Raw genomic sequence first — 22359 nt, forward strand, 5'->3', positions numbered from 1 at the left:
AATGGTTTTGGCTAAATCGAAAAAAAAAATATTTTAAACAACAAAACACCCAACCAGGATCATTGGACGAGATTGCTTGTTCACGGGGTAAGCTAACAACGGTTACCCCCAGCGATGTCCCAAAAATCCTAATGGCTAAATATGAATCCATCCAATTCTGAATAGGTTAACACCAGAAACGCTGCGTCTTTAATGAGCAGACTGCCGTTTACAAGAGTTCGAATGGTACATCTCCACAATCGTAAGACCATTAACAGGTATAATAGAGAAGCTCGACTGAATAATACCAGGTTTTTTTACAGGAAGTAGGAAACACACCGCTCAGGATAAGGCAACACTAAGGTTGAAGGATTATAATTTTCACCGTAATTTTCGACGGTGTTGAAAGGCAGGAAAAGAAAGAAATGTAAGTGGGGTGTTGGGGCAGATAAATACAGATGCGAAATACTTTGAGAAGCTAGTAATTATATAAAACTGATTATAGAGGACAAGTTACCATGATGAATATCAGCGACTTCTAGCTTTGGTTCGTTGAGAATATTAGGCCATGTCAAAGCATGGCGCAATCTGAGAAGTTCTTTGAGCAGTCAACACCTAGAAACAGGAAGTACACTAAGCATCATGTACTCGCTTGTAAGTTGAGCACCCAAGAAGATTACGAAAACAAAAGATACAAACAGTTCCTACAAATTTAGGATATCCTCTAGTTTTCCAATTGCAACTTACAATTACCCCGCCTTACAGAACGGGAACGTATACGGACAATCGTGTAATCTGGTTGAACTACATCGCCATATACTTTTAAAAGATTCTGTAGAAATAAAAGATATATTGTTTTTTAGATAAAATAATACTCAAGTCAACTCTTTGTGATGCAATCGTTAGCGGGAACACCGGACGGGGAGCTTCAAACATCTATATGTGGCTGCAAAAGTGAAACGGAATATGAAACTAATAAACGATCTGCAAAAACTATGTGTTATGTTGATAGTTAGGTAAGTTAAAAGACATTTGGCGTCGACAGAGCTACAATCACAACGGTAAGTGTTATTACAGTCTAAGCCAGTCTAACCAGATAGATATTTCTTTCCGCAACGGCCTAGACATGGCTCGTTTTGTAGACGGACCCCCTTCTTCCCTCCCATGCTTTTGCCCCTAGTTGCTTCTATTAATTCTTTGATCAGACCGAACAGGGAGAAAGCCGAAGATCTCTCAGAATGCATCAATGATAATTACACAACACGTTTACTCCACATCGATTCAATTAACCCCCATACGATTGCTAACTTAATTGCGATTTCAATTCTATAAGTAGAAAGATTCAGCCATATTTTGTGTGCTCTTATTTCTTTATTAACCATCCTTCTTTTCTATATCATAAGCGGGTGCAATTAGTTCCCTCTTAGAGACAATAGGGGCATGGCTGTTAGCTAAGATAACGTTCTTCTATAAATTGCTGCTCCTGAGAAGATTAACGTAGGCTTTTGCTTATATGATACAATTTATTTTTATTTACGATATCGTGTTAATAAGACTGTCAATGTCGTCTTGAATCCTACATATGGGTAAATTACTATACTAAAGTAAAGCGTTTTTTATGCCGGTAACACCAACTGCCGTGTACACAGGAAACTTATTGTTTCAACTAAAATAAGTAAAATTTTATAGAAACTAACAATATATTTTATATCAATCGGATTAGAAGTAATCAAGTGTTTATACAATTTTTCTTTATTTTTCGAACCTCATAAAATCAACTACTCGTTCTGTTGAATAAGCAAAAAAATAATTAGCGTCATTGAAAACAATAGACATATTAATGTTATTCAATTTGGTGATAGATGGACTTAAGCGACTTTCCTACGTTATCCTCGTTTACTTCTTCTCGGCTCTTCGCCTTCTGAGCAGTATCCAGTATAAGCCAAACAGCGAAGAAACTTGGACAGTGCTTAGTTCTTCTTGAGTCAGTAGGAATGATTTTTGTCATTGCGATGTTAACTTGCAGGAAGAGTAGGCCCTAGAGCGGGTCAGTCATCGAATTCTCAGTCGTCAAATGTCAGGACCTTTGTCGTTATCGCCCATCGTTGTTAACGGCCGGCCTCGACCCGCCCATCCGCGTTGTCAACTAGTTCGCGGCGAGCATCGACTTGTTGATTGTTCCATTTAAATATTTTCTGTCTCATTAGCTCCGTTTACCGAGCAAGTAGTGCGACATGGCCATATGCTGAACGAATCCCATATTACTATCGATATTATGCTGCAACCGCATAACATAGTTGGGTCGGTTTCTAGGCCGCCTTGCCAAATCAAGATCAACTCGCTTAAGCTTAATTCATATGAAATAGGACGTGTGTTTATTTGTTATTTGATTGATGTTCTAGTCCTCTTTGTACATTCTACGAATATTAGGCGTCGCGATAGCGGTCGAATTGGCAAAAGAAAGAAGAAAAGCAATTAAGGGTAACTGTGAAACATGCGCTGTGTGCCCCATCGGTCTCATTAAGTGAGCACCCATCCGCATGCGCCTTTAGGGGTTTTAAAGGCCATTAATCCCCATTTTCAATAGCCCGATAGCAAACTATTCTCTCGGTTCTCTGCACCACCGCTGCTGGCAGTCTTTAGCAGCTGTATGTAGATATAGCAAAGCGACGGAAAGGGCTGACCACGCGTACGGTAGAGATAAGCCTTCTTGACATCGCCAGTTGGTTTTCTCTCTAAACTGATAAATGAAAGAGAATCAGCTGCTTTTTTAAACATATGCAAGAGAAATAGCTACATGTCTAGGAAGAAAAGATATCAAGCTTCAAAGATTAGGAAAAAATGGCCCTATAGAGGAATGCTCATATTGTACTAGGTTTATGTTTTAGAATACACAGGTTTATTTCGTGTAGGAAACAGCCTGATGCTAACACAGTTTCGTACGTAAAACTTGAAACACCTGCGGAAAAACATGTGACAGACTGATACCTATGTAAGAGTACCGCGTCGTAGACGTTGTGAACTCCCATCGCTCTTTTTTGAACAACGATCGTTTTAAAAAAACTATTATAATTCGTGAAGTGAAGAGAGAGATTTGTAACTAAATAAATCAACCATCCAAATTAATCCAAACAGAAAATGCTGCAAGTATCAATAATGATCAATCGAAGGGCTGCAACAGTATTCGCATAAGATCGCAAGTGCCGGATGTACGAAGCTATTGAAAGTATACGGTATATCAGATGGCAAGATGTAGCATGCGAGGTTGCCCGTCAAAGAAATTAGGATCGAAAGTATCGTTTCTTTATCGATTACTTTTCGTAGCATGGTGAGAGCAATGGATGGGTTTTAGGCGCATCAGAGGTTCTGCGAGTTTAAATCAATTATACTGCCCAGAGATGCCCAGTCAATAAATATTTTTTAGGGCGAACCGGGTATTCCAATGAAAAAAAGTAACTAAAATAAATAATAGTAAACTAAAATAAAGCGGACTGATTTTTTTGCACATTTTTATATAATAAGGATTAAACACTTTTGAATCTATTTAAGATATGAAAGTTCTACAATGACAGTACCAATTACGCAATCATTATCTATAAATTCTCCAGATTTCGATAGTTCTAAATCCTTCTTTTCTTTGATTTTTTTGTGAGATGTGAATACTTAAAGCTTTAGGTTTGAATATCGACTAGACGAGATGCTGAATCAACACTTATTCTGACCTTTTCAGATGCCACTCGCTTAAGTAGTAACAACTCAATTCGTCTCTTAACGTGGCTTTGTCCTGAATCCCTGTCTTGAGGTAGGACAGCGTCCTCAGCAACACAGCCACTAATTATAAAGAAGCTTAGAAATTCAAGTTACAACATAATCTTTAAGTCTGCTGAAATTATAACTATTTAACTGGTTTGTTTTAGGTAACCAAACATAAATATAGTTATGCTGGACATATTCTCCTAAATAATCCTAGCCTTTTATATTCACCATCATTATCATTTTTGTACAATGTTCTATTGGTTTTACTCATACCGAAGTGTTTGGTACAGAATAGTAAGTAGATTTCGGCGGAGGAAACCCCGCATCGTGTAATGTTACTGTGATTCAGGCTTGTTTGAATTTCTATTCAATATCTTCATCTTGATATGGCTAAATAAACCTTGATTATTCGTGGGAAGTTTTAAAAACACGCTAGTCGTCCTACAGGAAAATTTTTCCAGACCCAGTCTCCTGACTGGGTCTGGATAAACTTTCTAGTTCCACCTCCCTCTGTAAGAGACCAGGGCAAGTACCTTTGTTTTTGCTATCTATTAGACAACAAGCTACTCCGACACTCTTTGTAGCGTAAGCGACAGACTTGTGCTTTGGCAGTCGGCTGAAGATAGTCGAACCTACTGAAAAAAGGATATTTTTTATATACAAAAAAGGACAACTATGCAGTCCATTAATTCTTTTATTATGTGTTTTGTATGTATCTAAGCATCTTGGTGCAGCCTATCCATAGTGTGGCTATTTTCAACTTCACCGTCCTTCCAAGCTTTATAAACATCCTTTTTATCCTTCAGTTTATGTCCCTATATAACTTTAGTCATCACTTACTTCTGGCTAACACTCTAGATAGTGAAGAGCACTCTATATATTATGAACATATCGGATGTTTTTAGAACAAAGAGACAATGCGATAGTATCCATTCCATAATGCCCGAGGGTTAATTTAAAAATCGGTTCGTATAAACTACAAAGCCTATTAAAGTTTGTATTTATACTTTGATGTATTCGGTCATTATATTAAAATTTCACTTCTACGCTACCATCGAAACAGATACGGTTTCGTCACTATAAAATTATTCGAGTGTACGTTAGCAGGGTATTACCACAGAGCTATCCAGTGAAAAGGTTTTCTACTACCGCACCCTAATTCAAATACATACCCAAACGTATGTAAGAAACAAGAAGATCTCCTGGCGAAGAAATTTCATATAGCAACTCTAAATTTGATTGGTATTCTTTTTGTTTTTATTATCCTCCGTTGTGATTTCGGCAGCTACTAGGCTAATGAGGAATTTCCGATACTGCGTGCTTAGGACACGTGGCTGATTATTGCCAAATCAACGAGATTGATAATCTTTTCTGACTTTATTAATATACATATATAGAAATATATATAAGTGCAAGGTCTATATACTACCGTTCTAATATGAACATGAAGCATCTGTATCCGTTGTTTTATCTTCGATCAATTATAATTACCAAGAAGCTCTCGGTTTTTAATCACGAAGGTCACAGCAGCAGGCAGGGTGCCAACTTATGCAGTCTGAGTAGTGTTAGGACATGAGAGGCAAAACTTGCCAATTGCAGTAATGAAACAAGAACGCAGGTTAACGGGATCACAGACGACGGCTCGCCACCGTTCGAAATGGCCACGCATAGAAGTGACAAGGTCCCAACGTAACTGCTCCTTGTAATATTTAAATTATAGACTCTAGTAGCGGTACACCTGTAAACAATTTAGATTTCGTCATACTTCCAGCCGATACGCATACTATTAGAAACAACGAATATTTTTGAATTAGATTACTGTGACCGAGTTACTGTGACTGAGTTGCTTCCAGCTTTTGGATCTAACTGGAAGCACTAACCGGAGGCACTATGCGAAGGCGTTATTAACACGAAGCACCCACAAACAACTGCACCAATAGAGAAAATACCATAGGAGGAGGTTATCGACTCAGCCGTTCGATAACATTATCAAAAACTTGCGACCGTTCTTGGCTTAAGCTGTTGAAAAATATCTCACTCCCTTGACCGATCGACTCTGACAAAACTGGTCTCTAACGTACTTTCTAAAGGTGAGAGCATTATTAAAAAAGAAAGAACAGATGGGGTATCGATATGATCCCAACAAGTTGGCCTTCCTTGAAAAACTAGGGCGCTATGTTTAGTGTTACGACAGACGAGTGTTCTTATTGGAGGCAATAGTTGGGCTTGATTATTCATTCCTTCGGCGAGATCCTACTTGTTGCTTGTAGAACAGTCTAGCTCAGCCTGATGCGACGTGGAAATCGCTGAGTGTGTAATGGCGGCGATAATCAGATTTTTACAAGACGTAGCTATTATTATTAAGACAAGTTAACTATCGAATATTTCTCCAGCATTGCCACTAAAGAAGCGACAGTGATGAAAAAAATTTGGAACAGAACTAACTCGAAGGTTGGAAAAAGGCTATCACATGACGTATGGTGTGCAGTTTTCATTGTTAGATGCTCTGAGCAAATACTTCCTGGCCGAAATTAAGGAGGGATATATGACCACAATGGTGCATACGCGGAAGTGCTCGGTGGCCATAATGGAGAACAGGAAAATGTAGGCCCGAATTCAAGGATGCCTCCAAGTAGCGTGTCAGCGACGTTGACGGGCTCTACAGGAACTGCATATTCAATGTGTTAATTGTTGTTGCGCTGCAATAGTTCAAGAAGGAGCTCTCGGCTTCACTAGCTTTTACTGCCAAATACAGTGAATACCTAGCCGTTTCTAAGATATTTTATGAGCTGTTCAATCGTTTATAAGTTTTCGAAAATGATAAGTGATGAGTTTACATTTTTCAAAGACAACTAAATTGAAAAAAAAAAACAAGACATTCTAAGATTGCAGCAAACTCCTTTAACTAGAGGACGATCCTTTTAGTAAGGCAGACAGAAACCTAAGTTAACCTTATAAATCTCCAAAAAGCGTGCTGATATGCCCATGTATGATACGTTCATGTATAACCTGGCACGTTTCGTTAACGGTGTGTTTTATGCGTTTTCAAGACTCCTCTTAAAAATATTCTGATTAACTAATGTATCAAGTATAACGCCCCAAAGGCAACGAGAAAAAATACCAACAAGGCCTTTATGTCATTCATAAGGACCGTTATGACTACCGTTGCCCAACTCGAGGCGTCTACGACTTACACCAGTTGGAACTTGTTGGATCCAGTTGCGTGAGCATTCACCTAAGCGACTGACAATATAGCGGCAATCCCTTCATGCACCAGCTCGTAATTAATTGTGAATTTATGTCCCGCATAAAGATGGTAACCTGCACAATTTCGAAAGGCAAATCTTCATTTTGCAGCCAAGTATCAAAGCCACGTATTACTCTATAGACGTACGAAAAAATAATATAGTGCAGTTGTGTGAGCCTTGACCAATTTCAGTTATTAAAATTATGTCGCAATTTTATAGGAAGATTCTTATAAATTTTATATGTTTATTTATTCTTATTAAATGATTTTTTTAAAATTTAAACTTATTCATTTAATAAGTTAAATATTCATTTAATGTTTTGTTCGTTCGATAAAATTGTAATTTCGTTATATAAAATTGAAAAATATTTTTGGTATGGTATATATAAAAGTTTCGACAGATGTTTTGTGGCACCTTAAAGAGAATCTTATTTGTTGTCGCTCTCAAGTGCCATTCCTTGCAACACGTTTCGTTGTTAAAACGGGTTTCAACATTCAATTTGAACTATTCTGAAAAAGTAGTGATAAATCCAATATTGCGTTCTCTATTCTAGAAGTATTCTAAAAGGCATGGTTGAAGGCTCGGCTAGATCATTTAATAAAGTGATCTAGCCGAGCCTTATAAATAAACTCGTCAGTGTCACGACATTCGCCACCAGTCCAGTGCTAAACGCGCGAATTTCAAAATCCGATACTAGTCCATGAGCAGTCGCCACTGTCGCAACAGAGGCGTACTATACGTAATTTTTCCTGACCACAAGTAAAAAAAATTTAGATGCTGCTAGGTTAGTTTGAAAGATTCGTGAAATCCATCTAATGGCTTGAAGTTTATGTATCCAGCAGCAGTCGGGATTCTCCATCGTAAAAGATGGATTTATATTTATCTTGCAGCGACTCATGCAGTATAGCCTTTAGCACAAATGCTGACACGAATTATGTGCCAAGAGTATTATTTAGATGAATTTTCCTGTATGTGGACCGTGTGCCAAACAACACCTCATGTAAATACTTCTTTAAAAGCACAACGTAGACGGCGTAGCTATTTGCCATCTTTCAATGTTGGTTTGTGTACGTGCTTGAAAAGATCTACCTCTATCGGGTCAACAGAAACGTATTTACTACCCTGTGATGTCCAGATCTGATATCTTTTCCTAGAAAATACCGGCGTCGCGCATGCGAAAGTCTGAGCAATAGTGATGACTTTGCAAGCCCTCACCCGCACAATCCTATGGAAGAGGGAATCAAATCTATGAAAAAGCATAACTTATTATTGTAGATGAAGTGATCGATTTCTGTATCAATTTGAAAATAGTGGTTAGGCTGCATCGTTCACTATCAGTGACCATTAGAATTTTTTAAAAATTTATCTTCGATATATTTTGATGTGCGTTGACCTCCAAGACGTCGACCTGTTTGTGGGACCGTTTACCGTTTATGCGTAAGGGCATCAAACGGCGTAAAGGCACGACGGCAATACATAAACAACTATCGCAATATTTTACTGAGCTCAAATAATGACAATAATAGAATGAATAATTGACGCTTATATACTCATGTGCTTTTTTTATGACAGTACATGTGAACCCAGTGTTGCTCGTTTGACCACTAACTGGGACTATCCATGGTTGAATAACGCTATTCGACAAGATAATCACCGAAATATAATCCCTTACATGTAAATTAATTTCATATATTTAACACAGATCGATGCGGGTGTCACTTTCCGCGCTGCAGGTCCGTGCCTTGCCAGTTGCTGTCCTTTGCACACAGCTGCACAGCCACGACCCAACTGTTAGCCCTGAGTAACGTAACTTTTACCTGTGACATTGATGTGCTCTCTCTCGCAATAGCGTCAGTCACTGGGTCAGTAACCTTTCCTGGGTGCGCGTCCGGAAGCGAAGACCAAGACATAGCTTTGAACCACGCGGACTAACTCAGCATAGAAAATTATTCTAGCCGCGATGAGAATAAGATGTAAATTTGGCCGTTCGCTGAATATGGCTCAGAAGGACTCGAGTTTTACACCCAGCGCATCTGGCAGAAACCACTTAGCATTCACAGAATATCATCGGTTTTTTTGTGACAGCGGACGAATATTACTCCGAGTCCATTTTTTCGGTGGCGAACGTTCGCACAGTTTTGCGTTGTAGTTTTTACGCATGCCAGGCAGCGATTTCGAAATCGAACCCGTAAATGCCTACGCGCCCATCTCCCTTACGACTCAGCCATTACCGTAAGCATCTTGCGTCTTCGCCAGCTACCCAATACTTTCCTCGGGCTTTCTTCCGATGAGCTTCACCAGAAGCGCCTTCTAATCAGCTGGCCGTATCTTCAGCCATTTTATCGCACCCCTGAAAATAAAGCAGCCTGATTTTTGCACTAACTGATGTGAACGAGCGCCTCACAGCCACGCACTCTACGCTTACATAGTCGCGAAAATTTATGTAATATATTTGTGCAAGGATGTTATATCGATAAGGGTGGCCAATACAGGAGTGAGCATCCTCGCTTGTCATGATTCGTCGCTCTGTTTACACAGAAGCTCATCCAATATCTTAGCTCTCCGAATAACGGAGCGCCTCGCAAAGGAACATCTACTGGGCATATAAATAATTCCAAAACATTTGACATAGTTTCTTTCATTATATTTTTAGTGATAAAAATAAGCTTTTGCAAGCATAAAGTGAAAAATTTTCATCCAGCTCGATGAGCTTTGGTAAAAATCATCAAAATCTCAAATCATCCGAGTCCGTAAATGATTTATTATGAAATGTTATGCGTGAGCTTAACAGTATAGGGCATACAATGTTTACTTGCTTTATCAACAGTTATTTTCATCGAACTATTAGGTGTCAATGGTATTAACTCGTCAATGCGTTTTGTTAATTATTCCGTTGTCTGAATAATTTGTGTTAGATTCAATTATTGTTTACTATTTCAACCAATCTCATTGCATATATCCTCAACTATATATAACTCGTTGTCATACCGAGGAGTTTATTCATCCGGTTTGCCCCATCTAATTGTTTACATAGTGTATCCCGCTAGAGATTCGGATCCATTCGGCACTTCAAAACGTCCTTAGAACCCTTTCAATTCTGTTTTGTTCCTTTTATGTATTAGAAGCACGGTTACAAACTTCGATAGTTAGAATATTTAGTACAGGATCGTTTTATATATATCGTAGATCATTTGGCACGTATGAATTGAGGCCTGTAATAAATCTAAAGTACATCGCAAAATGCCTGGTCTCGTTATCCGTGATGGGTTCATATAAAGGTTTACATATGATTGAATTTGTACTCCGATGAGGTCGGTTCAGAATTCCCTTTACAATAGAAGCCTCCTGTAAATCTTCATCATAGTAAAAATCATCATAGACTGCCTGTATGCCTTGTTCATGATAGAAAGGCCTTCTGAAAAGCTGTTTTCTATAGTAAATAACAAGTGTCTTCTGTGAGCCGTTTTCATAATAGAATAAGGTCTCTTAAGACAAAAACCAATAACAATATTGAAACAAAAAGCTCCCACGGACACCCAGCGTTATATTAAGAACAAGGTTTTGTCGAACGTTTTTTGCTTGTTACTGTGCCGAAAATGGTTCATAGACGGTCTTTTTTATTTCTCTATTGTCTTTTATAATACGGAAAGGGTTCACAAAGATTTTTTTTCCTGAGAAACAGTTTTTTTTGGTATAGCGACAAGTGGTCAAATGAGGTTTACAGCTTGTCAAAAACGATATTCTGTATGCAGCGGACAGGCAGCATGTGTCATAGGCCTTTCATTGACTGGGATGAACGCATGAGCTTCCCAATTAGGTATGAATGGTAAGCTGACAGCGGGAGAATACCTCGTCAAATTTACATTCAAAGATGCCCGGTAAAATTCAATTTCTCCTCATTTGATTAGTCAGTGCTTTTTTCACTACCTAATCGTTGCAGTTATCATTTAGATTTAATTTAACTATGTCTTTTTATTCATACATTCGATATACAGTATCTTTGAAAGCTACTGATTTAAGTCCTGTAGCCAGACGTATGATCCGTCTAGCTTGAAGCTTGTAAGTCTAGTAGTAACAAGTAAACAACAATTATATTACACCAAGTACTAGCATGTCCTATTGATAAAATGGTCACTGCCCTAGATTGGCCACGAATCTCTTAGTATGTAGCAAATATTTACTGTAGAAAATGAAACGCGGATCAGTATACGTTGCACTCTTCCAACGGTTACGTCGTGTGGTCCTCGTTTGAAGTCCTATTCGAAAATAATTAGGTAAAAGCTAGTATATAGACGGTCTATGCCGTCTGACTGCAGGTGGTTTAGATATGTGTTGCGCTTAAAGAAAGACAGAGAAAATATTCGACAGTAGACACTATGACAGTGTCGAAACAGACAGGGTCGAAAAATAGGTACGTACATTCACTAAACAGTATTTTTTCGTTTCAAGCCTATGGGCTCTTGTAGCGAGCAATATACGAATGCTGTTTGTACGTTTATATCAATATAAAACAGCATAAAGACTTTTTGTTGGAGTTATCCTTGCACAGTAAGAAATAATACAACGAAAGTAGTACATATCGATCAGTATAGGACTAAACGCATCTGAAGAAGTATCGCAAGTCGTGCGAACGTGCATAACTACAATGCCTCAGCTCTCTTTCTGTATGCTTGACATAATGATCAATTTGAAGGATGATATCATTTAGCTTGCGCACATAATAATTGCCCTTTGACAAGGCATTATAAACCATGTTTGTACCATCTCTGGGCAGAACAGGTGCCCACGATGGATTACCTTCAGAACGTACCCCATTTACTTGCAAAAGCGAATGCTTACCACTCTGTAAAAAAATCAAGATTATACTGCAATGCAAAATGAAGCAATATTATAGTACGATTAGAGCAAAATCTATAAGTAATATTTTCAATTGCAAATGTTGTCGGTACACTGCGCTGTATATATATGAAGTTACACTTCACACTAAACTTATAGAACCAAAGCAATATAATTATAATAAGCAGCAGTATCATAGAAATGTTGTGATTTTTATGGCCTACTAGTTTTGCATAGACTTGTTAACTCAGATCACTTGACAAAGCGGACATACTAACAGAAGCAAGCACCTTGTGCCGCGCTACAAATGAATCCTTGGAAGACTGTTAAATGCCCAAATACTTATTGAGACGGATTAAAATCTATGAGTCCAATGGCATTTCCTGTGTTAATCTCGTCTGATGTTTATCGTAGTTTCACTGGTGATGAGCCCCGGCTAGTTCTACTGTATCTAGTCATCACCGACGCCGGAGGAACTCTCTAAACGCGTGCTAATTGAGTCAAGTACACAATGTATTTGAGGAGGGTGCCTGAATAGAAACTCGTAATTCACGTCAGCGTTAGCTCACGTAACAGTGGCCATTGTTTATGAATCGTACGTGCCCGTCAAACTCTTTTCATAATAACTTCTGGCGACAAAGTAGCATTCGTCCAATGTACGGTTGGCAGCCGCATAAGTAAGACGGCAGATGATAGATCGTGGCACCGAACCGGTTTAGAGGGTTCAGAGCGTTATAGCGACGCTTGCAAAATTAATGAAAACGTGTAGTTTTGTTATTTAAGCCCCATTGAATCGAACTTATAGAAAGCCTTCCGGTGACTGCAAGTGACCGAAAAACAGATTTGCAACGTGAAGAAATCTGTGTTGGAAGCCTGCATCTAGCAGTCTCTATGCGTCTGCACGTAACAACACATAGGATGAACTTTGATAGGAACAATTTATGCTATGCGATTTCAGATCTGGTAGGAATTTTCATGCTTTTACGCTAGCTGACAAAAAATTCTACCACATTAGAGTGAGTACGACCACTGTATGCAATTACGATGTACGGTTAATGTCTAAGAGCTTTATCGAGTGGGATAAATGCTCTCTAGGTTCAATATCAGGAGAACATCCTGTAAGAAAGTGTACCTAGTGCGTTGCAGCATCGTAAAATGTGAAACTACGCTCGTAATATAACTTCCTCTGTGTTTCAAGTTTTGTAGACGTTTCATAAGCCGCGTAACTCCCAGCTCGAAACGATCTAAGTCTACGCCCGGGTTCGTCGGGGGACCAATGCGCCACACTCGAAGTCACTACCGGGACGGGGTGTTATTCGCTAGCGTACGGAAAATGATCATAGGAAAAATCGTTCAGGCATAGATTCGGCATCTGCATTAATTGTATTGCCAAGCTGGACGTGTGTTGGTAACGTCCGTTTAAATTGTTCGTACCAATCTTGTAGGTCTAGTTCTAATAATTGCTTGTTGATTCATATAGGGTCCGTCGATAGCTTTAGATGTCCGAGATGAGTTTGGCAGACAGTCCTAATGAATAAAGTATCTGTAGATTATAGCAGCTGAAAACAAAACACTACCTTCGGGCCAAGCGGCCCGTGAATCCGTATAAAATCTCTCAAAACTGGTAGAATGCATATGTAATGTGCGGACAATAGAATTTTTAATAAGTATCCATGCACAGACAGGTAAGAACGGACCATTTTGGATTAGAATTCACTTAACCCTATCGGTTGAAACAAGCGGTGTCGCGGGAAAGCAAAACATATCAGTACATTCACTAAAGTCCAAAAAAAAAAAAGAAAGAATTGGGTATCATTTGAGGGTAGCCATTCCTTTGGCCCTCATAACCCCAGCAAATGAAGCCAGGAGGTAGAACTACATGGGCCGCTAATGTATTTGTGCGACAAAATCAATTATTCAAAAAAGCTTAACAGAATATATTTTTTTTTTCAATAATTCTAGCTTTGAAGTGCCCGCCTTCATAGCCCGATTTAACACTATGAAGTTCCGATTCATAGTGTTAAATCGGGCTTTAAGTAGTTCATGTGATTGCATCGAGGCTTCTATGATGATTGTAGTGCAGGATTAGGGTACATATAGTTATCGATGGAAAAGTACGATCCATGCTGGTGCATGTGAGTGTGTGCGATCTGGTGCCTCTGTGAGCGTTATGTCAATAAAGTTATCAAAGTTTCCTTGAAAAAATAATCACATAGCATACGTTTTTTACAACCACGTCATATGGTAAACCGGGTGCGATGATGCGATACCTTGGCTCAATTTAACATTCCTATCGAGTTTTTTTACGGATCCATTTTTTGCTTTTCATATGGCTGCGTAACAAGCATTGACAGCACACGGTTTCATTTTAGCTCGAAACGTAGCGGCCCATAGAGCTTCATATAATCTTGGCCCGTATGACTTTATTATATATATATATATATTTTTTTATATATAATTATATATATAATTCGATTTGAAACGCAACTTATTTTCATTTTGCTTTCGAAGATATAGGTTTGCAACAGGCGAGCCGTAACAATAAACTGGGCTAACTATTTAGCTTCTTTGTCGACTGCAAAAAAGTTGAATCAAAGACAAAAACGCGAAGTCGACAAGGTTCGATAGATGGAGATAAATAGATAGATGAACTTAGATAGAAAGATGAACTTTGGAGCGGCGGTCCTTGTTCAGTATAGCCGCAAATTACCATACACATCTGTTTTTTTTGTTGCATTTTATAAATTTGACCATAACAATTGGTGGAGCAGTGTACGATACGATAAGAATCTGTGATATTGTATGATTGATGACAGCGGTGACATTGAAGTGCTGACTGTTCATGGCTGACCGAAACTAGCCTTCGAATAAGCGATAATTTAAAACGAAGTGCCCGCTTTTTACCAGCGCATAGGATCGGTGCAATTTAATCAACTTTGCTCACCTAACACGTCCTCGCTGTGTTTTCCAGCGTCCACATGGAAAGGTCCACGTAAAAGGGAACCTGTAGTGATTAAAAGAGACAACGTATTCCCGAAATAATGCTCTTACGTTTTGTTCGATATGAAGTATGCTCTGGAAAGGACCAAGATCGATTTGAAGTCGAACGGCTGATCCACATGCGGTTGCTCTTCTTGAGGCACATATAGATCGAAACTGGGACTAATTAGCAGACTGTCGGTACTTCAGTCTAGATCCGCTACTTCATTTGCGTAATTATCGCGTTCGACATTTTGTTTCTCGTTCTCAAAATCATTCGCTAAAATTATCAGTAACCATCGTTGTCCTTCTCCTAAAATACGTAACTGACTTTAATAAATAGATTATTAAATACGACACAAATAATTATTTTCCCATTGCGACTTATACGCTGCTAATGATATAGTAGTAGTATTTATAGATGTTTCAATTCAGTGTTATGAAAAAAATCTAACGTGAACAGCTTTGAGCGAACACTTCGGCAAGCGCTAGATGCATATCTATTTCGTAGATCATCTAGTAACTCAATACTGCGGCTAATGAAGTTAAGCGTTGCTTGAAGAACGCGGGCACGTCCTGGCAGAAACGAAGAGTCCTGCAGCACACGCAATCAGCATTATCGGTATTACACCTTCCCTGTTGAAGCCAATATTTACGTGCTGTGTAAGGATACCGAAGCGATGTGGTATGGGTAGCTAATACGGATCTTGGTAGTACGCTGCTATGGTAATCATCGCTAACAAGCGTTCTACGTTGCTTCAAGTCTCGTGCTTGGGTAACACTATTACTAGACGTTAAGAATCAGAAGAAATAAGGGACTAAGGTGAAAAAAAGGCGCTCGCTAGCTAAAATCTTCAACTCATTCCCGCCTTCGTTAATACCTTCACTTCCATCTTTGCCGATCTAATACTCTCATTCGAACATCGTAGTCCATTCGAAGACGGGAGCTCCTACCGTTTCCACGTGACGGAAAACCGTTCGCGCGATAGAACGAACGTCCATTAATGGACATCTCTTGGTCCGATGCGTACGGACACACGGACGCTCGCACTATTGAATGTCTATTCCAAACTATATGGCCTTTCTTCGTCTGACCATACCTAAACCTGGAAATAACTCGAACGCTTTGAGGTTTTATTGGCTAGTCACTCGTAAGTCAGCCTCTTGGTTCCGCGATAAAAGCCTTTTAACATCCGACGTAGGTTTTTGTTCGATGATGCTCCGTTTGACTGATATTACATTTAGTGGGTGCATTGGGCGCCTATTATATATGCGGAATTATTTTGTTCTCCGTCGACCTCCAGGCCCTTGAGGTCAAGACGATGTAAAGAGATCGGTTTCCTTCAGCGATGACCACGTCTCTGGAAAAGCTTTACCTTCTTTTATTTCTGACCTGGATTCAAATGCGGTGGGACATATTGGGTTCAAGTAATTCAGCCCAAAACGGCGTGACAATATACGGTATGTATGCTAATGAAATAATTAGCAGTAATGTTTGCTATTGGCATCAAATCTTCTGCTAAATATGCGCATATGAAGCGGAACAAATGTCGCAAGATGTAAGATGTAGGAAATATAGCTAATTGATAGACCCGACGCGCGGTCCTGGTACAAGTCCTAGACTAAACACATGTCGTTTGGTAGCTTTAAAAGGCAATACAATAAAAATTGCTATTAATAAAATAACTGGCTTGAAATATTGCTCATTTTTACATTTAACACAATGTGATTTATAAATGGTAGCTTTCGCTAGGCTAAGTACCCCTAAAACGTCTAAGTTAAACCGACTGGCAACTTTAACTGCTTTCAATTGCGTTGTTTGTGTATCGTAGCGTTTCTATAAGGTCTAAATTCGCTGTTTTCGACATTCTGCCTTGATAAAGCACCGCCTCTAGTAGCAGAAACATAATAAATAGGCTTCTTGGAAGGTTTCACACTTTTCACCTGATAGGCTTTTCATGTCATTCCTTGGCAATTTTTATTCTTTGCAAATTTCTATGCGTTCACGTTTGAATAGAACCTATTTATCTTCAGTTTCTCCATTCGCTGTTAGGCTTAGCAAAAATCTGTTTGATTTTTTCATTAGGCTAATCGTAGCTTTATATAAAAAAATACGTGTAAAACGACGATCTGGTCATCTTGACTACTTTTACGGACCTGGACAAGGAACCATAGTCAACGTGAAATTTTTGTATGACTATTAGTTCTAAAGTATAGTTATTATCTACTATATTTATGTTTCACTTCATACAAATCGAGCCCCCCTTATAAGACTTTGAAATTTTCTGCACATTTACAAGTATTAGATATTTAAGAATGATTGCTCTGATATTTAATTAATGATGTCATCAAACATAGTGATGCCGACTGTTTTTTCAGTCGTAGTAAGGATCTCCTTAATGAAATTCCAAAGTGGCCCGCGTTACGCGACTTTGGTCCTGCAATTTGGACCAAACCCAAACAAAGGCCTAGTCGTTCCAAGTTGTAGGCCTTTTTTTGAAGAAAAAAAAATGCTCGAAATCGAACGCTACAAACAAATAAATGTCGGCCGATTTTAAACGTGCCTACTGCGGTTCTAAGTATACGTTTTGTCTATGCGAGTTACGTAGATTCATGTTTTTAGGTTGAGATAAACTGAGTGTTATTAAGACCTGGCAAAATGATCATTCTGCTTGCGATTCCGTTTTTGTTAATAGTCATTCGTTCTAGCCCATTATGGGGTCAACGTGCTGTGTTTACGCTAAAGGTTAGAAACAAAGCCATAATGGTTAAAAGTCTCGACTTTTTGGGGCGCACTACTTACGCTGAACAGATTAAAAGCTTAATTGATAAGATCACAGGGCATAATTCGCTCAAATGGTCTGACATCTTATATCCGACGTAATACCTCTGATCTGCTAGTTGAAAAGGCTGTGGTTTTTTCGATCCTATAGCTTTAGATTTTTGCCGAGAGCAAAGATGACGCAAATAGAGCTTCAATCTGCCATGTGTCATAAATAATCCTAATGCTGCCTGAATTTGGACTGACTGTAGACAACGAAGTGGAAAGAAGTTATGAGGAAGACGTGATGATCTAAGTAAAAACAAGTCGTGCATAAATCAAAGGACAGTAGAAAGATTCTATGGAGTCATTACTTTCAAGATAATAAAATCTCGACAATATCTTTATAATAGATTGTTCAAATCTAACATAACGTCGAAATTGCTCTCCGAGGGTCTGCCAAACTTTGTACTCCAGATTTCTTCCAGAACAGTGGAATAGGGTACCATTCAAACGATAGGATATCATACATAATAGCAACGATGTACATATCCGTATAACTTATGCTTATGAAAAAGTTTAAGAGGTAACAAGTTCGCTGCGTCTCATTTCTACATATGTATATTCTGCTATTAACTATTAAATAGAGGAATTTTAATACTGAAATCTCTTTATGATTGTGGTTGTGTATTGTTTGGTAAACATTTATGTATCTTATATATTACCGCGCAATCAGTGCTGACAATAAAACTATTTTGATGTTTTTTTTTTCTCTACATTGTGCTCTAATCACACAATCTAAAAGGGTTGTGTACTTACGGCTGTGGGAAAATGTACACAGAGTTGCCGCCGACTGCTCGTTTGTTCTATGCATTATAGTGCGTATAGTTTAAGAAGGGCTTTAAAGAGGAAAGTAGGCTGAGCAGTTGGCTTGAGAGAGAAAGCCAGCTTTCTTTTCCCGTCGCTATACTATTCCATTCACGGCGTTTAGATCTATCACCATAAGAAATGTATGGATTATTATGTTTCACTATTATCTAAAAAGGAAACACTGCATATTTTAGTGCATCAACGTTTTGTATCGGTGCGCAATAAATAAATTAACGGTTCCGTTTAGGCGACAGATCGGGCGTCGCTTGCGAGAAACTGCGCGTACGGCTGTACCAGCTCTCGATAATAAGGTGCATGCGTTCTGCACTAAAGGACGTGGTCCGTCGTAGTAGACATAAAGCTGATGGCCTGGATAGCGACATTGTCGCCGATGAAAGACCAACTTAAAGACCTAAACAACCGCCACTACGGGCCATGGCCTATGAACCAAACAGGGAAGTCATTGACGTCGTGTACGTGGCTATCATGGAGTACGCAAAGAAAGTCGACACAGCTTGCGCGAAATGGAAAAGCTTGTGTGTGGATATAGTCGTATAGAAAGCGGTTCGAGTCAAGCGGAATTACAGAAAGCGTAAGCAGCAGCAGCAGACAGCTCGTCAAAGTGTTGGAAGCCACCATCCGATGACCGCCCACGAAATTGACGAAATTTTGCGGTGACGACGACGATCTTTTCACCTTCAACGACCTATGCCGTCTGAAAGCCAGCATAAGTGATCATCGAAAGTGTAAGATACTTAACTTTGATGAGACCCAATACGGTTCTACCGCGTAGCTTACATTGTTGGATGCTATACCTTATGAGTGGTATGTTAAATTTGTAGATACAATTCGTAGTGTCGATTCTTCTCGACCAGCATCTTTCCCTTGTACCAGCGGTAAATAAATTGGTAAAATATTCGCTGGTCATTTCCAAAAACTATGCGAGTCTCTAGTTAACGAGATAATAACTGTGGAATCACCAATTAACGAGGTCTACGTTCGTGGCACTCGTCACGGGTCACCACTGAAAGTCTCAAAGCTTGTAGTGAACGACGGGCTGCGCTCGTGTAATCACTATCAGCGGCAGTACAGCCAACGGCGGCAGCAACGGTAGAAGTCATAATGTCGATAGTGGTGACGACAGTGTTAGCAATGATGGTTGAAGGGAATGAGAGCGGTAGTGTGGCTCGGAACAAAGAGGGCGTCCGGAAAAATGGTGAATTCCGAGGTATTGCGCGCTCGTGTTCACCTTATGCTTAATTGACTGCTAAATTGGAAGAACAGACAAAAGTTCGTGCAGGCAGTGCCCATAGGCGAATCATTGGGCTAGGCGGTATGGATAATGGATCATGTGTGAGGCTTGTTAAGGGGTCCATCATGAAATGCACTAGGAGTAGTGCATACAATTTCATGATGACCATTTACGATATTACGGTAACGGTAGTCGGTACTGACGCTATTAAATTGTTACCGACGGGACCTGCGGATGTGTGTAACGATAAGGGTAGAAAAACTATCTCTGTGTCTCTTTTCGGCTTAAAAGAAATCTTTATTTCCAGTCGGTTGGCCGGTGTCCTGGAGTTGCAGGCCCTGCGTCGTGCTTTCTATTCACGTGTGTTCGGAGAAGAAAAAGCGCCCATGCCGTAACTGCTGGCAACGGTCAGGTTTCGGTCATTCGCTAATGATAGGGTAAAATCACAGGCGGTCCCTACCGCAGTCATTCCCTGAGTTGTGGACGCAGCTGAGAACGATTGATCTGGCTAAAAGAACGAGAGAAAATTGAAGGATAAGACGCAAATTGAACTGCTGTGAAATCCTGTTGATACATTCCTTGTAATCACAGAAGAGCCGAAGCAGATCGACAGGGGACACCGCCTGTGAGATCTCGACCAGATTAACTAACCTTAGTTGAGTGATTCATAGCAACGAGCAGTACTGACAGAAATCGCAGTGACATTTTTCTAGTCGCGGATCGCTAGGTGCGAGGCCAGAGCAAAAGTCACGGATCCCTTAGCAGTTATGAATAATTTTTAAAATGGATCAACTTTTGTAACGTGGAGCTTATAAAAGGATAACTCAGGGCTTCGATGCGGATTCGAACTGTGGCTACGTGAAAAAGATCGGAGTGTTTCTCACTTAAGGTTTCGCCTAGCGAATACACGAAGGAAAAGCACCTACGCATAAGCCAAGGAAAGAGTCTTACCGTTTCCAGCCAGTGTTAAGTGCATTCCTAGCAGCTTCAGACAAGTTGTCCTTGAACGATCGCATAGCCAATACGTTAGATTTGTTGCCATGTCCACTGCATATGCTCATCAATGTTCGCGAATATAATGTCGTATAGGCAGGCGATATCATTAAAGCCTATGTTATGGTAAATGTACCATAGAAACTGTCTGAATTTCCTGTGGTTTGCGGATAAAGCTACCTTCACGGGCGAGGCCGTGTTTTCGGTGACGCCAACCACCTTCGGGGTGAAGATACGATTACAGTGATTCACAGGTCAAGTTTTGAAAATCGAGTTTACGTAAAGGTAGCAGCAAGTTACGTACCGAAGACGTTTTGACTGGAAAGATACACCCGCTGCTACTGGTACGTCATGGTGTGAGATGACTCAGACCTTGCATGGTGCTGACATACCTACAGAGAGGCCCCAGAGCAATCGGCCCGAGCTCCACGAGCTGACACGGGTCACGCCGATGGCCGAAGCAAGCGTGGTTGAGGGTGACTGAGGTTCTCCAAATCTCATGGAGCCTGGATAAAAATGCTATAGTATTCGTCACCAATCGACATTGCACGCGCCCATCTGAGCTTGCGCGAGGTTGTACGATTCGCAATGTTTTTGATATCTTTTGTAATAGGATTGAAGCAAGTATTTCAAATGGCTTAGCGTACAGAATGGGGCTGGATACGCCGTGGCCCACAGAGCTCCCCTGGAAATGGCTCCCGTGGCGCGCTGACCTAGAACAGCTTGCTGGATACTAAATACCATGCTATTTGAAGATAAGGCTATTAAGAATGAAGTTGACGCTGCGTGGGTGCTTAAATGCAGCGATAGCGCGTATGCTGCTCTTATGGTTAATTTATTCTGCAATTACAATATTTCAATAGTTGCATCAAAGGCGAAAACGGTGCCTATCAAGCAGCTGGACACGCTTATCATTTTTAAAATAGGAGCTAATGACAGCCATATTGACAATATGGCTGTTTAACGTTGAGTTGGTCCTATCACTATCCAGATGCACAGGTGGACTCTCGCTGGATTTATTCGGCGCAACCGAAGAGAAAGGCATAATTATCAAGAACCGACGTGCAATGAGATTAGAGCATTCGGAACCGGCGCAGTCGTTGCACTGCCCTGACAGTATCAGTACAGTAGATCAGTCGTTACGCCGTGTCTCAATAGCAAGGCTTAAAGAGACTACTAGGCTTTTGTGGAGCGATCCTCCATTCCTCAGCGGCTCTACTGAGGGCTATACAATATTCAGAGAGAATTTGGCTATTAATATGGCCCTGCCCAGGGAAGCGCAGATCATAGTCACTTTCATTAGCGGTTCAATCATCAATTTTTGTCATTACAGTGTGCGGTTCGGGTGGCGGCTTGTGTGCTTCACGCAGTCGCGCGGTTCTGAGAACGGTATCGTGTTTGACAGCACCGAAACTTATTAGCGCGAAACGGCAATCGGTCATAGAGGCGCAAGTCCGTTGTCCGGGCGATACGGCGGCGTGATTCAGATGTGGCGGCAGGTCAACATGTTCGAGTTTATGAGCGTTTAATATCTTCGTTTCCGTGAGCTGCAGATGGCACATGAACCGTTCGAAATCTGGAATCCGATACTGTTGAAAAATGAACCATTCACGCGTTTACTCACCTTAGATGTTCCTCGCGGTAGGGTGCGTCGATGTGTTAAACAAGCTTCGCGGTCGGTACTA

The sequence above is a fragment of the Varroa destructor genome, unplaced genomic scaffold, assembly GCF_002443255.2.
Source record: "Varroa destructor unplaced genomic scaffold, Vdes_3.0 BEIS01000003.1, whole genome shotgun sequence".
NCBI classification, from domain to species: Eukaryota; Metazoa; Arthropoda; class Arachnida; order Mesostigmata; family Varroidae; genus Varroa; species Varroa destructor.